This window comes from Pongo pygmaeus, chromosome X (genome assembly GCF_028885625.2).
Source record: "Pongo pygmaeus isolate AG05252 chromosome X, NHGRI_mPonPyg2-v2.0_pri, whole genome shotgun sequence".
NCBI classification, from domain to species: Eukaryota; Metazoa; Chordata; class Mammalia; order Primates; family Hominidae; genus Pongo; species Pongo pygmaeus.
In genome coordinates this window covers 119,273,375-119,286,134 of record NC_072396.2, presented here as the reverse complement: position 1 = coordinate 119,286,134, position 12,760 = coordinate 119,273,375, and positions in this window count along the sequence as shown.

Sequence of the window (12,760 nt, the reverse complement as noted above, 5' to 3'; positions counted from 1 at the left end):
TTCTTTTTTGGTGGTGAAAACATTTACGATCTACCCTCTTGGCAAATTTAAAGTATACAAGATAATATTACTAACTATAGTCACCATGCTGTTCATTAGATATCTAGAACTTATTCATGCTGCATAACTAAAACTTTATACCCTTTGACCCATTTCCCCCAGCCCTAAACCCTGGAAACAACTGTGTCTGTTCAGCCTGCTATAGCAGAATACCATATAACTTTTGTAGCTTATAAATAACAGAATTTTATTTTTCACAGTTTTGGAAGCAGAGAAGTCCAAGATCAAGGCACAGGCAGACTTGGTGTCTGGTAAGGGCCCACTTTCTGGTTAATAGATGATGCTTTCTCATTGTGTGCTCACATGGCAGAAGGGGCAGTCAAGCTCCCTTGGGCCTCCTAAGGGCACAAATGCCATTCACGAGGGTTCCTTCATTCTTTAAAATTTAATTTAATTTAATTTTAAGTTCTGGGGTACATGTACAGGACGTGCAGGTTTGTTACATAGATAAACGTGTGCCATGGTGGTTTGCTGCACCTATCAACCCATCACCTAGATATTAGGCCCCGCATGCAGTAGCCATCTATCCTGATGTTCTCCCTCCCCACTCCCTACCTCCTGAGAGGCCCCAGTGTATGTTATTCCTCCCTGTGTCCATTTGTTCTCATTGTTCAGCTTCCACTTATAAACAAGAACATGTGGTGTTTGGTTTTCTGTTCCTGCGTATGTTTGCTGAGGATAATGGCTTCCATTTCCATCCATGTCCCTGCAAAGGACATGATATCGTCCTGTTTTATGGCTGCATAGTATTCCATGGTGTACATGTACCACATTTTCTTTATCCAGTCTATCATTGATAGGCATTTGGGTTGATTCCATGTCTTTGCTATTGTGAATAGTGCTACAGTGAACATATGCATGCATGTGTCTTTATAATAGAATGATTTATATTCCTTTGGGTATATACCCAATAATGGGATTGCTAGGTCAAATTATATTTCTGGTTCTAGGTCTTTGAGGAATCGTCACACTGTTTTCCCCAATGGTTGAACTAATTTGCCGTCCCACCAACAGTGTAAAAGTGTTCCTATTTCTCCACAATCTTGCCAACATCTGTTGTTTCTTGACTTTTTAATAATTGCCATTCTGGCTGGCACAAGAGTGTATCTCATTGTGGTTTTGATTTGTGTTTCTCTTATTCGCCCCATAAATGTCTTCTTTTGAGAAGTGTCTGTTCATGTCCATTGCCCACTTTTTAATGGGGTTGTTTCTTTTTTTCTTGTAAATTTGTTTAAGTTCCTTGTAGATTCTGGCTATTAGACTTTTGTCAGATGGATTGATTGCAGAAATTTTTTCCCATTCTGTAGGTTGTCTGTTCACTCTGATGATAATTTATTTTGCGGTGCAGAAGCTCTTTCATTTATTTAGATCCCATTTGTAAATTTTTGCTTCTGTTGCAATTGCCTTTGATGTTTTCATCATGAAATCTTTGCCTGTGCCTATGTCCTGAATACTATTTCCTAGATTTTCTTCTCAGGTTTTCCTAGTTTTGGGATGTACATTTAAGTCTTTAATCCATCTTGAGTTAACTTTTGTATAAGGTGTAAGGAAGGAGTCCAGTTGCAGTTTTTGGCATATGGCTAGCCAGTTTTCCCAGCACCATTTATTAAATAGGGAATCCTTTCCCCATTGGCTTGTTTATGTCAGCTTTGTTGAAGTTCAGATAGTTGTAGGTGTGCAGTCTTATTTCTGAAATCTCTATTCTGTTCCATTGGTCTATGGGTCTGTTTTGGTACCAGTACCATGCTGTTTTGGTTACTGTAGCCTTGTAGTATAGTTTGAAGTCAGGTAGCATGATGCCTCCAGCTTTGTTCTTTTGCCTTAGAATTGTCTTGGCTATGTGGGCTCTCTTTTGGTTCCATATTAATTTTAAAGTAGTTTTTCTTTCTAATTCTTTGAAGAGTGTCAATGGTAGTTTAATGGGGATACCAATTAATCTATAAATTACTTTGGGCAGTATGGCCATTTTCACAGTATTTCTTCTTATCCGTGAGTATGGAATGTTTTCCCATTTGTTTGTGTTCTCTCTGATTTCCTTGAGCAGTGGTTTGTAGTTCTCCTTGAAGATGTCCTTCACTTCCCTTGTTAGCTGTACTCCTAGGTATTTTATTCTCTTTGTAGCAATTGTGAATGGGAGTTCATTCATGATTTGGCTCTCTGCTTGTCTGTTATTGGTATATAGGAATGCTTGTGAATTTTGCACATTGATTTTGTTTCTGGAGATTTCGCTGAAGTTGCTTATCATCTTAAGAAGCTTTTGGGCTAAGACAATAGGGTTTTCTAAATATAGGATCATGTCATCTGCAAAAAAAGACAGTTTGACTTCCTCTCCTTCTATTTGAATACCTTTTATTTCTTTTTCTTGCCTGATTTCCGTGACAGAACTTCTAATACTGTGTTGAACAGGAGTGGTGAGAGAGAGCATCCTTGTTTTGTGTGGATTTTCAAGGGGAATGCTTCCAGCTTTTGCCCATTCAGTATGATATTAACTGTGGCTTTGTCATAAATGGCTCTTATTATTTTGAGGTATGTTCCATCAATACTTAGTTTATTGAGATTTTTTTACGTGAAGGGATGGTGAATTTTATCAAAGGACTTTTCTGCGTGTATTGAGATAATCATGTAGCTTTTGTCTTTAGTTCCGTTTATGTGATGAATTACTTTTATTGATTTGCGTATGTTGAACCAGCCTTGCATCCTGGGGATGAAGCTGACTTGATTGTATTGATAAGCTTTTTGATGTGCTGCTGGATTTGGTTTGCCAGTATTTTACTGAGGATTTTTGCATCAATGTTCATCAGGGTTATTGGCTTGAAGTGTTGTTGTTGCTGCTGTTGTTGTTGTTGTTGTATCTCTGCCAGGTTTTGGTATCAGGATGATGTTGGCCTCATAAAATGAGTTAAGGAGGAATTCCTCCTTTTGAATTTTTTGGAATAGTTTCAGAAGAAATTGTAACAGCTCCTCTTTGTATCTCTCTGGTATAATTTAGCTGTAAATCCATCTGGTCTTGGGCTTTTTTTTTGGTTGCTAGGCTATTTATTACTGCATCAATTTCAGAACTTATTATTGGTCTATTCATGGATTCCATCTTCCTGGTTCAGTCTTGGGAGGGTGTATATGTCCAGGAATTTATCCATTTCTTCTAGATTTTCTAGTTTATTTGCATAGAGGTGTTTATAGTAATCTCTGATAGTTGTTTCTATTTCTGAGTGATCAGTGGTCATATCCCTTTTATCATTTTTATTGTCTCTCTTAGATTCTTTTCTTTTCATTATTAGTCTGCCTAGCAGTCTATCTATTTTATTAACTTTTTCAGAAAACCAGCTCCTGAATTTGTTGATTTTTCGAATGGTTTTTCATGCCTCTATCTTCTTCAGTTCTGCTCTGATCTTGGTTATTTCTTGTCTTCTGCTAGCTTTGGGGTTTGTTTGCTGTTTGTCCTCTAGTTGTTTTAGTTCTGATGTTAGTGTGTCAATTTGAGATCTTTCTAGCTTTTTGATGTGGGCATTTAGTGTTATAAATTTCCCTCTTAACACTGCTTTAGCTGTATCCCAGAGATTATGGTATGTTGTCTCTTTGTTCTCATTGGTTTCAATTAACTTCTTGATTTCTGCCTTAATTTCATTATTTACCCAGGAGCCATTCAGGAGCAGGTTGTTCAATGTCCATGTAGTTTTGTGGTTTTGAGTGAGTTACTTAATCTTGAGTTCTAATTTGTTTGCTCTGTGATCTGAGAGACTGTTATTATTTCAGTTTATTTTGCATTTGCTGAGGAGTGTTTCACTTCCAATTTTGTGATTGATTTTAGAGTAAGTGCCATGTGGCACCAAGAAGAATGTATATTCTTTTGTTTTGGGGTGGAGAATTCTGTAGATATTTATCAGGTCCACTTGATCCAAAGCTGAGTTCAAGTCCTGAATACCCTTGTTAATTTTCTGTCTTGATGATCTAATATTGACAGTGGGGTGTTAAAGTCTCCCACTGTTATTGTGTGGGAATTTATGTCTCTTTGTAGATCTCTAAGAACTTGTTTTATGAATCTGGTTGCTCCTGTATTGGGTGGATATATATTTAGGATAGTTAGTTCTTCTTGTTGAATTGAACCCTTTACCATTATGTAATGCCCTTCTTTGTTGCTTTTGATGTTTGTTGTTTTAAAGTCTGTTTTGTCAGAAACTAGGATTGCAACCCCTGCTTTTTTCTGTTTTCCATTTGCTTGTTAAATTTTCCTCCATCCCTTTATTTTGAGCCTATGTGTATCTTTGTGCATGAGATGGGTCTCTTGAATACAGCACACCGATGCATCCTGACTCTTTATCCAGCTTGCTATTCTGTGTCTTTTAATTAGGGCATTTAGCCCATTTACATTTAAGGTTAATATTGTTACATGTGAATTTGATCCTGTCATTATGGTCCTAGCTGGTCGTTTTGCAGACTTGTTGATGTAGTTGCTTCACAGTGTCATTGGTCTTTGTACTTTAGTGTGTTTTTATAGCAGCTGGTAGCAGTTTTTCCTTTCCATATTTAGTGCTTCCTTCAGGGGTTCTTGCAAGGCAGGCCTAGTGGTAACTGATTCCCTCAGCATTTGCTTGTCTGAAAAGGATTTTATTGCTCCTTCGCATATGAAGCTTAGTTTGGCCAGATGTGAAATTCTGAGTTTGAAATTATTTTCTTTAAGAATGCTGAATATTGGCCCACAGTCTCTTCTGACTTTAGGGTTTCTGCTGAGAGGTCTCCTGTTAGTCTGATGGCCTTCCCTTTGTAGGTGACCTGGCCTTTCTCTTTGGCTGTCCTTAACATTTTTTCCTTTATTTCAACCTTGGAGGATCTGATGATTTTGTGTCTTGGGGTTGATTTTCTCATGAAGTATCTTACTGCGGTTTTCTGGATTTCCTTAATTTGAATATTGGCCTGTCTTGCTAGGTTGGGGAAGTTCTCCTGGGTGATATCCTAAAGTATGTTTTCCAACTTAGTTCTGTTCTCCCCATCTCTTTCAGGTACCCCAATCAGTCATAGGTTCAGTCTTTTTATATAATCCCATAGTTCTCGGAGATTTTGTTCATTCCTTTTCATTCTTTTTTCTCTAATCTTGTCTTACTCTCTCATTACAAAGTTTGTTATTATCCACCTTCTGAAGCCTGTTTTCATCAATTCATCCATCTCAGCCTCCACCCAGTTCTGTGCCCTTGCTGGAGAAGCGTTATGATCATTTGGAGGAGAAGTACTCTGGCTTTTTGAATTTTCATCGTTTTTTCACTGATTCTTTCTCATCTTCGTGAATTTATCTAGCTTCGATCTTTGAGGCTGCTGACCTTTGGATGGGGTTTTTGTGGGGACTTTTTTGTTGATTTTGTTGTTGTTGCTTTCTGTTTGTTTTTCTTTTAACAGTCAGGCCCCTCTTCCATAGCTGCTGCGATTTGCTGGGGGTCCACTTCAGACCATATTCTCCTGAGTCCCTCTCACTCCTGGAGATGTTACCAGTGGAGGCTGCAGAACAGCAAAGATGGCTGCCTGCTTCTTCCTCTGGGGTCTCCATCCGAGATAGGCACTGGTGCAGCAGGAACACTCCTGTATAAGGTGTCTGGTGATCTGGTGGCCCCTTTTTAGGGGTCTCACCCAGTTAGGAGGCACAAGATCTGGGACCCGCTTAACAAAGCACTCTGGCTGCCCCTTGGCAGATGGAGTGTGCTGCACTGGGGGCAGTCCCACTTATCCAGACTGTCCAGATTCTTCACAGCCAGCAGGAGGAAAGACTAAGCCTGCTGATCCGCATAGATTTTGGCCCCCCTTCCCCACAGGGGCTCAGTCCCAGGGAGATCAGAGTTCTGTCCCTAAACACCTGGCTGGAGTTGCTGAAATTCCTGCATGGAGGCCCTGTCGGTGAGGAGGAATGGGTCAGGGTCCGGCCTAAAGAAGCAGTCTGGCCATGATCTGCTTTAACCACTGTGCTGCACTGTGGGGAATTCCTCCTGATTTCAAACTGTGTAGTCTCCCCGGTACCAGCAGGAGAAAAATGGCAGCCTGGAGCTACAATGATGGTGGCCACCCATCCCTGCAGGAGCTCAGTCATCTTAGGCAGCAGGCAGCCAGAGTGATGATGGCTGTCCCTCCTCCTGTGAACTTGGTAGACTTAGGCAGTCTCCAGCCAAGTGGCCACTGAGAATCTGCACAGCTGTCCTTGGGGCCCAAGGCCCTATTTGCGTGGGCTCACAATGAGGATCTCCTGATCCTTGGGTTGCGCAAATCTGTGGAAAAAGTCTGGTTTCCTCGGTGGGATAGCAGGATCACTCACTGCCTCCCTTGTCTCTCTTGCCCTGTGTGGCTCCCAGGTGGTCATTGCACCATCTGCTTTTTCTTGCTCTCCGTGGGTTGCACCAGTTGCCTACTCAGTCCCAATGAGAGAACCTGTGTACCTCAGTTGCCTGTGCAGGATTCACTCACCATTTCTGTTCTCGTGAGAGCCTCTGACTACGGCTGTTTTTAGTCGGCTATCTTGGCCTCTCCCTGAGGGCTCCATCCTTATAAACCAATTACCTTCCAAAAGTCCAGGTTAGTACCATCACGCTGGGAATTAGGTTTCAACATATGAATTTTGGAGGTGGACACATTCAGAACATGGCAACCACCATTCTACTGTTTAGTTATATGCCTAGTTTGACTGTTTTAGATTCTACATCTAAGCAAAATCATGCAGTATTTGTCTTTCTTCGCCTGGTTTATTTCGTTTAGCATAATGTCCCTCAGGTTCATCTGTATCACTGCAAATGACAGAATTTCCTTCTTTTTTAAGGTTGAATAGTATTTCATTTTGTGTTTGTGTATACCACTATATGTGTGTATATAGAAAACTTTTATTTATCCATTCTTCCATCAAAGGACACTTTGGTTGATTTCATATCTTGGCTATTGTGAATAACATTGCAATGTACAGGAAAGTGCAGATATCTCTTCAAGATACTGATTTCATTTCCCTTGGATGTATATCCAGAAGTGGAATTGCTGGATTATATTTTTATTTTTAATTTTTTGAGGAACCTCTATAGTTTTTCCATAATGACTGTACCATTTTACATTCCCACCAATACTGTACAAAGGTTCCCTTTTCTCCACATCCTCACCAACACTTGTTATCTTTTGACTTTTTGATTATAACCATCCTAACAGGTATGAGGTGATATCTCATTGTGGTTTTGATTTACATTTTTCTGATCATTAGTGGTGTTGAGTATTTTTTCATATGCCTATTGATCATTTGTATATCTTTTGAGAAATGTCTATTCAGGTCCTTTGACGATTTTTTAATCAGGTTATTTGTTTTCCTGCTAGTGAGTTTCTTACATATTTTGCATATTAGCCCCTTATCAGATGTATAGTTTGCAAATATTTTCTTCCATACCATAGGTTGTCCCTTCACTTTGTTCATTGTTTCCTTTGCTGTGCAGAAGCTTTTTAGTTTGATGCAATCCTGTTTGTTTGTTTATTTATTTTTTCTTTTTTTGAGGGAGTCTTGCTCTGTGGCCAGGCTGGAGTGCAGTGGTGTGATCTCGGCTCACCGCAACCTCCGACTCCCTGGTTCAAGCTATTCTCCTGCCTCAGCCTCCTGAGTACCTGGGATTACAGGCATGCGCCACCATGCCCAGCTAATTTTTGTATTTTTAGTAGAGACGGGGTTTTACCATGTTGGCCAGGATGGTCTCGATCTCCTGACCTCGTGATCCACCTGCCTTGGCCTCCCAAAGTGCTGGGATTACAGGCGTGAGCCACCACGCCTGGCCTCCTGTTTGTTTCTTATTTATTTTGGATATTAGCCGCTTATCAGATATATAGTTTGCAAATATTTTCTCCATACCAAAGGTTGTCTCTTCCCTTCATTGATTCTTTTCTGCACAGAAGCTTTTTAGTTTGACACAAACCCATTTGTCTGTTTTTGCTTTTGGGGTCATATTCAAAAATTCTTTGTCCAGACCAATGTTTAGATGTTTTGCCCCTATGTTTTCTTCTAGTGTTTTACAGTTTCAGGTCTTACATTTAAGTCTTTAATCCATATTGAGTTGTTTTTTTTGTATATGGTGTGAGATTAGGGTCCAGTTTCATTCTTCTACATGTTGATATCCAGTTGTCCCAACACTGTTATTGAGAAGACTGTTTTTTTCCCATTATGTGTTCTTAGGGCCTTTGTCAAAAATGAGTTGACCATAGATATGTAGGCTTATTTATTGGCTTTCTATCCTATTCAATTGGTTGATGTGTCTGTTTTTATTTCGGTACTATGCTGTTTTGATTGCTGTAGCTTTTGTAGTATATTTTGAAATCAGGTAATATGATGCCTCTTGCTTTGTTCTTGGTAACAATTGTATTGGCTATTCTGGGTGTATTGTGGCTCCATATGAATTTTGTGATTATTTTGTTTGATCTCTATGGAAAATGTCATTGAAATTTTGATAGGGATTGTGTTCAATCTGCAGATCACTTTGTGTAGTATGGACATTTTAACAATATTAATTTTTCCAACTTATGAGTACAGAATATTTTTCCATTTATTTGTGTCTTATTCAATCAATTTTTTATAGTTTTATTGTACAGATATTTCACCTCCTTTTAAAACATTTATTCCTAAGTATTTTGTTTATTTATTTTTGATGCTATTGTAAATGGGATTGTTTTATTTTTTTCAATAATTTATTGTTAGCATATAGAAATGCAACTGATTTTTGTATGTTGATTTTGTATCCTACAGCTTTACTGAATTTATTATTTCTAACAGTTTTCTGGTGGAGATTTTAGGGTTTTCTATATATAAGATTATGTCATCTGCAAAGAGACTATTTTTCTTTATCCTTTTTAGTTTGGATATCTTTTTTTTTTTTCTTGCCTCATTACTATGGCTAGGATTTCCAGGATCATCCTGAATAGAAGTGGTGAGAGTAGATATCTTTATTTGGTTCCTGAACTTAAACGAAAAGCTTTTGGCTTTTCACCATTGAGTATTATATTAACTGTGGGGTTGTCATATGTGGCTTTTATCATGTTGAGTTTCATTTTTTCTACACCTTATTTGTTGATAGTTTTTTTAATAACAAAAGGATGTTAAATTTTGTTGAATGCTTTTTTCTGCATCTATTCGGATGACATATGATTTTTGTCCTTCATTCTGTTAATGTGGTGCATCACATTTATTGATTTGTGAAAGTTGAACCACCCTCATATCCCAGGGATAAATCCCACTCGATCATGGTGTGTGATCTGTTAATGTGCTGTTGAATTCAATTTACTACTGTTTTACTGAGGATATTTGCATCTATATTCAACTGGGATATTGGCCTCTAATTTTCTTTTCTTGTACTCTCTTCGTATGGCTTTGGTATCAGAATAATGTTGGCCTTGTAAGGTGAATTTAGAAGTATTCTCGTCTCTTAATTTTTTTGAAGAGTTGGAGAAGTATTGGTGTTAATTCTTTAAATGTTTGGTAAAATTCACCTGTGAAGCCTTTGTTCTTGGGCTTTTCTTTATGGAGAGATTTTTGATTACTGATTCAATCTTCTTATTCTTGACTGATCTGTTTCAATTTTCTATGTCTTCATGATTCTTGGTAAGTTGTATATTTTTATGAGTTGATCCATTTCTTCAAGGTTATCCAATTTGTTGCAGTATAATTGTTCACAGTCTTTTATGATTCTTTGCATTTTTGTGGTATCTGTTGTAAGGTCTCCTCTTTTATTTATAATTTTATTTATTTGAGTCTTTTGCCATTCTTTAATCTTTCTTAAGGTTTGTAAATTGTTTATATTTTCAGTATACTAACTTGTTAGTTTCACTGATCTTTTCTCTTGTTTTCCTGGTCTCTATTTGCCTTGTTTCTGCTCTGATTTTTATTATTTCTTTCATTTTGCCAATTTTTAGCTTAATTTATTCTTCTTTTTCTACTTTCTTGAAGCGTAAATTTAGATGTTTTATGTGAGATCTTTCTTTTTCTCAATGTAGGCATTTATCACTATAAAATTCTCTCTTAGAACTGCTTTTGCTGCATCCAGTACATTTTAGTATGTTGTGTTCCCATATTTGTTTGTCTTCATTTATTTCCCTTCATGATTTCCCTTTTGTTTTTTGACCCATTGGTTGTTCAGAAGTGTGATGTTTAATTTCCATACATTTGTGAATTTTCCAGTTTCCCTCTTGTTAACTGATTTTTAGTTTCATACTATTGTGGTCAGAATTGATGCTTGATAATATTTCATACTTAAATTTTTTAAGACTCATTTTGTGGCTTAACATACGACCTATCCTGGAGAATGTTCTGTGTGCACTTGAGAAGAATGTGTATTCTGCTGCTATTGGATGGAATGTTCTGTATATGTCTGTTAGGTTTATTTGCTCTAGAGTTTTGTCCTGGTATACTGTTTCCTTATTGATTTTTCTGTCTGGATGGTCTATCCATGGTTGAAAATGGGGTATCGAAGTCCCCTACTATTATTGTATTGCTATCCATTTCTCCCTTCAGTTCTGTTACTATTTGCATTATGTATTTGGGTGTTCTGATGTTGTGTGCGTATATATTGTTTTCTCTTTCTTCCTATGGCAAACCTGCAGCTGATGAATACAAATGGAAATGTTTTTCTTTCCACTGGATATTTTTATAAACCAACATGTCTCTTTAATGTTGCTTCTGTACTTTTCAGTCTGGTTGATCCACAGGAATGAAAGAGAAAAATGCCACAAATTATCTTGTTTAGTCCTATGACTTACACCTAAGTGTCTTTTAGGCAGACTTGGTAGAAGTATGCTTTATTGCTAAAGGGATGAAGTGGGACTGCTGAATAATAAAACCCAAGATTTATTGAGTTCTTATTAACACATATGTACATAGCATTGTACTGTATGGTTTAAGTATTATCTTGTGTGATCCTCAGAATAACACTATGAGGAGAGTACTCTCATGCTACTTTTACAGATGAGGAAATATAGGCCAGAGGTTAAGTAATCTGCTCAAGTTTACCCATGTTGTAGGTGTAAAATCTGGGATTCCGAGTCTTTGCCACATCAAAGAATGTTTGTTCTACCACATCGCCTGTGGGAAATAAAGTTCTGTGTCCCTTCTAAGGAATTAATTATACCTGCTTAGTTTGTGGATTAAGTTATATTTGTTTTTGAAAAGTATTATATCTGTTTTCTGTTTTTATATCTTTCAGGAATTGCCACACTGTCTTCCACAATGGTTGAACTAATTTACATTCCCACCAACAGTGTATAAGTGTTCCTTGTTTGCTGAAACCACACCAGCATCTATTATTTTTTTACTTTTTATTAATAGCCATTCTGACTGGCATAAGATGGCATCTCATTGTGGTTTTGTTTTGCGTTTTTCTAGTGATCTGTGATGTTGAGCTTTTTTTCATATGATTGTTGACCACATGTATGTCTTATCTTGAAAAATGTCCATTCATGTCCTTTGCCTACGTTTTAATGTTTTATTTTCTTGTAAATTTGTTCAAGTTCCTTATAGATGCTGGATATTAGACCTTTGTGACATGCATAGTTTGCAAATATTTTCTCCATTCTGTAGGTTGTCTGTTTACTCTGCTGACAGTTTCCTTTGCTGTGAAGAAGCTCCTTAGTTTAATTAGATCCCATTTGTCAAGTTTTGCTTTTATTGCAGTTGCTTTTGGCATCTTCGTCATAAAATCTTTGTCCATTCCTATGTCCAGAATGATATTCCCTACATTGTCTTCTAGGGTTTTTATAGTTTTGGGTTTTATATTTAAATCTTCAATCCATCTTGAGTTAATTTTTATATATGGTGGAAGGAAGGAGTCCAGTTTCAATTTTCTGCATATGGCTAGCCAGTTATCCTAGCAATAGCAAAGACATGGAATAAACTTAAATGCCCATCAGTGATAGACTAGATAAAATGTGGTACATATACACCATGGAATACTATGTAGCCATAAAAAAGAACGAGATCATGTCCTTTGCAGGGACATGGATAGAGGCCATTATCCTTAGTAAACTAATGAGAAACAGAAAATCAAATACTGTGTATTCTCATTTAAAAGTGGGAAATAAATGATGAGAAAATATGGACACATAAAGGGAAACAACACACACTGGGGCCTATTGGAGGGTGGAGAATGGGAGGCGGGAGAGGATCAGGAAAAATAACTAATGGGTACTAGGCTTAATACCTGGATGATGAAATAATCTGTATAAATCTCCATGACACAATTTTACCTGTATAACAAACCTGCCCATGTACCCCTGAACTTAAAAGTTAAAAAAAAAGTATATATCTGTTTTCTGTGTATACCTCCACAGGGTATTAGACCATATACATATTTGCATTATAATATTTAATATAAATTTTAATATATTGAGAAATTTGATGAAATTGCATCTTTGAAATAATAAACAGTACATTCCATGGCATGTTTCAACACTTCAGTTGCAAATCATTCAGGAAATACTGAGTACCTTTTTTGTGTCAAGCATTCTGTAGAAGTGCCAGGTATTTACCAGTGATTAAGACAGGTATCATTACCCTCAGGAGGCTCACAGTCATTGGATTATTCTGTATGGAGTGCTTTGTTTAAGAGTTATTTCTAAGCCTTCTATGACTCTTAAAAATGTAAATTACAGAGATTATTACTTACTGTGGTGGTTGATTTTGTGTATCACCTTGACTGAATGAGGGGATGCCCAAGTAGCT